Below are 4,782 nucleotides of genomic sequence, written 5' to 3'. Positions count from 1 at the left end.
GACGTGTATGCGAAAAAAAAATGAATTATGCCGAATAAAATGGAAAAATTCTCTTAATAGCCACAGACTGCCCCATTCCGAAAGGAATAAAAGATGGCTGCCCGCGGATCACTCAGGCTCTCGCTACTCGTACCTGCCGGTGAGCATGTAATTATTTGCGCAGGATAAACATGTTTGTGTATGAGTAAAACGTTATCGAGCCTTTTCGCCATGCATACAACATCGCTCTGCCAACTCTTCCTTGCTGAGGATCCGTTTTAGCGGCATTCTTATTCTTCCATTGCACGTTGCCGCGATTTTCGACCAGCCACCGCAAGCTAAGTAAGGCGAAGCAGACCAAGCGGAGAAGCTGACACCACCCTCTTCATGCGGTTATCTATTTTCACTGTGCTGGCTCGGCCCCATCGAAACCCTCTCCACTAGAGCGCGCTCCTCTTGTCAGCTAATTAGATAAGAAAAACCGCTGAGTATAAGCAATGTTATTGGTTTTCAAAGCGAACAAAGGTGACCTCCTATAAACGAGGAGAGTGCTTGATTGAGTTGTTCAGACAACGCCGCGAGTCACCGCCCGATGCTTGCATCGGTGACATCAGGAGTTTGCAATCAAAACTGTTTGGAATCATTTTACGTTATAGCGCCCCAGGTGTGTTTGTATTGTGTCTTTTTTATTATTTTATTAATTGTGTATACTTATATGGCGAAAAATATCTGTTTTTTTTTTTGTTTACTCCCGACTCTGACTCTTTCACTCTGTTCGTTTGAGTACGGAAGACCAACCGGCTTGTATACCCCATCGATTGACTTCGCGCCGACGATGAACGGGTGACAGCTATGACACTTATGCAAGCAAGTATAATGTCATGCAGCCTTAAGTGCAAACAATGTAGGCTGTAGAGAAGCTTAACACAACCCAGCATTATTCGAATAACCTGTGTAATCCAAGCAAGGTCATTTTTGCAGCATAGATGCGCCTCACATCGAGTGCAAGAGCAGTTCAAAATTGTTCGTTTGTTCATCCTTACGTTTTGTATATTGACTTATGATTTAATTGCCGTTTTTTATTATTTATACATGTATTGTTGTTGTTCTTCCTAACATGTACAGCACTTATTAATCATTGTATCGCCCCCCCCCCCTATGTAATACACTCCCTTTGAGGGCCTTTACCGGTAGAATGAATAAATAAAAATGAATAAATAGCTGGTGAAATTAGGTAGCATGTCAGTTCACATTTAAAAAAAAACCATCTGGATCTTTATACAGTTGCCAAACTGTTTCTACGATTGAAGCCATTTGAGGAATAACAGCATTGTTTAGATCTGATTTCATTAACAATAATGTGAAGGAACTTACGTCCTCAAGTACAAATAGCGCTGGCACTGCTGGTTGTTCCTTCCCATTTGAAGCAATTGTCCTCAGAGTTGCAACAGCAAGGAGGTCTGTAAACAGATGACAATTCGTGTTAGCTTCAATGATCACACGGATATGTGCAATACAATTGCACAAAATTCTTGTTCTTTTTGTGCTTGTAAAACCTCTGTTTACCTTTGATTCAACAATATCTTTGTTTTATAAAAGTGCTGAATATATGAATCACAAAGCAAGAGGTTATAATCGTCACACAGAAAATTTCGATCGCGATCGAGGGGACCGCACTACCTTGTAGTTCAAACATGGTAAATTCCTCGTTGGCGTAACCTATTCTCCGCGCACAGGCGCGGTATTTTGGACAGCCATTCCCGCGCCTGCGGGTCAGCCATGCCAGAAACTTTTCTCACGCATTACGGCGCTCTACCTTCAAAATACCATCACTGATTTTCCCGGGGGAGCAGTTTAGGCATTTTCTTTCAGTTAATATGTTTTGAAAAGTCACGGAGAGCATACAGAATGACCAACCGGCTTGTATACCCCGTCAATTGACTTCGCGCCGACGATGAACGAGTGACAGCTGTGACACTTATGCAAGCAAGTATATTGTCATGCAGCCTTAACTGCAAACAATGTAGGCTATAGAGAAGCTTAACACAACCCAGCATTATTCGAATAACCTGTGTAATCCAAGCAAGGTCATTTTTGCAGCATAGATGCTCCTCACATCGAGTGCAAGAGCAGTTCAAAATTGTTCGTTTGTTCATCCTTACGTTTTGTATATTGACTTATGATTTAATTGCTGTTTTTTTATTATTTATACATGTATTGTTGTTGTTCTTCCTAATACGTACAGCACTTATTAATGATTGTATCGCCCCCCCCCCCCCCCCCCATGAAATACACTCCCTGTGAGGGCCTTTACCGGTAGCATGAATGAATAAAAATGAATAAATAGGTGGTGGAAATTAGGTAGCATGTTCACTTTAAAAAAAAGCATCTGGATCTTTATACAGTTGCCAAACTGTTTCTACAATTGAAGCCATTTGAGGAATTACAGCATTGTTTAGATCCGATTTCATTAACAAAAATGTGAAGGAACATACGTCCTCGTGTACAAATAGCGCTGGCAGTGCTGGTTGTTCCTTCCCATTTGAAGCAATTGTCCTCAGAGTTGCAACAGCAAGGAGGTCTGTAAACAGATGACAATTCGTGTTAGCTTCAATGATCACACGGATATGTGCAATACAATTGCACAAAATTCATGTTCTTTTTTACTTGTAAAACCTCTGTTTACCTTTGATTCAACAATATCTTGTTTTATAAAAGTGCTGAATATAGCAATCACAAACCAAGAGGTTATAATCATCACACAGAAAATTTCGATCGCGATCGAGGGGACCGCACTAACATGTAGATAAAACGTGGTAAATTCCTCGTTGGCGTAACCTATTCTCCGCGCACAGGCGCGGTATTTCGGACAGCCATTCCCGCGCCTGCGGGTCAGCCATGCCAGATTATACCTTTCTCACGCCTTACGGCGCTCTACCTTCAAAATACCATCACTGATTTTCCTGGGGGAGCAGTTTAGGCATTTTCTTTGAGTTAATATGTTTTGAAAAGTCACGGAGAGCATACGGAACGACCAACCGGCTTGTATACCCCGTCGATTGACTTCGCGCCAACGACGAACGGATGACAGCTGTGACACTTATGCAAGCAAGTATAATGTCATGCAGCCTTAACTGCAAACAATTTAGGCTGCAGAGAAGCTTAACACATACGAAAAGGCTGGCATGAGCGAAAATACTGCTCCAGGACAGTAGCCCCGGTCTCCACTACGGCCCCTACTGCTCCCCCGGGAAAATCAGTGATGTTATTTTGAAGGTAGAGGCGCGAGAAAGCTATATAATCCGGCATGACTGATACAGCACGAGCGCCGCAGTCGTGAGTATGTCCATCCGACGTAACGCGCCCGTGCGAGAATAGGTGACGCCAACGAATAATCTACCCCGAACGTAATCCTTTTTCCCATTCACGCGTGCTTTTTGCCGTAAGACGCCGTTTACTGGCATTTTCTAAACAATATTTCTGATTGCGACGCCGGCTTACCACATACAAACAAGATGACAACGGGCTTACCTCGTCAGCAAGTTACGAGCACGTAGACTGTTGAACATCCGTTGAGGGGGTAGCGCTGAGCCAACACGACTGAGCTCAGCGCTACCGTTGAGGGCAGGCTTTCCGTATCCAAGCATGCACATACGTGCACCTGAACACACGACTTCTTCGATGCCATTGCGTGCAGAGTTTTGTAGACGAAGTGAAACACATTCAGCACAAATATCCCCGCGCTATGACGGCACATCACGAGCACACACGCGCACGTCACACAGCGACAAATTCGGAACTTCGCCATTTTGAACATGCCGAGAGTCAACCAGCGTAACCATCCATCGCTTCTGTTCTTCGCTCCCGTTGCGTGAATCTCTGTTGCTTGGGGCCTTGCTCCACTCTTGAGTACAAATCAAGACATATTTACGGTGAACTAACAATCTGCACAACATAAAACGATAAAAACCGACTGACTACAGATTCGCAGCTGCATCAACCGCTTGTTAGATCCTTCGAGACCGGAGGCGCAGCGTACGGTGCCCCCTGGTGACGCGCTCTGTGAGCACGGAGAACAAATCAGATTCGGTTTCGTTTTCCAGTTTATGCTGTAGTTGCTGCAACTGTAAAATTATTGCTCGACAAATTATTTAACTCTGAAAGAGGATAACGCTTCCTCTTCGACAAGGTAGTGCAGTTTGTTCAAAGAGATAGAAAAAGCAAGGAGAGGAAAGGCAAGCAAGTCAACCAGACAAGCGTCCGATTTCCTACTGGGGATGGCAAACCCCAGTGCCCCTGTGTTGCAATGCAGTGCACTGCAATCTATCTAGTGTAGTGCTAATTTGGGGCGGTTGGTGCATGTAATGAACGGGTAAATAATGAGTTCTGTCATAACTTTTTATCAATGTTAGAACGTATATTTTACGAGGACTGATATCCATAAAAATACTTTTTCATTAATATTTTGATAGGGCGTATTGTTATTTCAATATTGAAGCGAGACAATATGTGAAGTTTAGCCATTTGACAGAAATGCTGTCAGCGGCACCAGCCTCGCAAAATATACACCTGAATAATGTCGCATAATGCACTGGTGTTCCACATATATGCACCAAAAAGCTTTTCTCGAAAAATAGAAAGGAGAACGTCATGCAAGCACTTTTCGAAGGAATATCTTAAAAACTTGATTCGCTCACCAAGTTCGCACTTACTGGGTGCATTTTGCGTACAGGCTCACTTGAATTTTGTAATTACCGCATGCTCTTTAAATTGAAAATGAAAGCTAGCCGATTGCAATAAGTA

At 43.3% G+C, this 4,782-nt stretch overlaps 1 long non-coding RNA gene across 1 annotated transcript; it reads right to left on the bottom strand.

Moving 5' to 3' along the window:
* Nucleotides 1-941: 941 nt before the first annotated feature.
* LOC125946445 (uncharacterized) lies at nucleotides 942-3,846 on the bottom strand. The gene is made up of 3 exons (XR_007467592.1): nucleotides 3,511-3,846; nucleotides 2,475-2,560; nucleotides 942-1,439 (listed from the first exon to the last, which is right to left on the bottom strand). It is a non-coding gene; the product is annotated as an uncharacterized LOC125946445 (long non-coding RNA).
* Nucleotides 3,847-4,782: the final 936 nt, after the last annotated feature.

Source organism: Dermacentor silvarum, chromosome 6 (assembly GCF_013339745.2).
Source record: "Dermacentor silvarum isolate Dsil-2018 chromosome 6, BIME_Dsil_1.4, whole genome shotgun sequence".
NCBI classification, from domain to species: domain Eukaryota; kingdom Metazoa; phylum Arthropoda; class Arachnida; order Ixodida; family Ixodidae; genus Dermacentor; species Dermacentor silvarum.
Note: the sequence above shows the minus strand (reverse complement) of the source record. Positions and strands in the feature narration are given on the sequence as shown.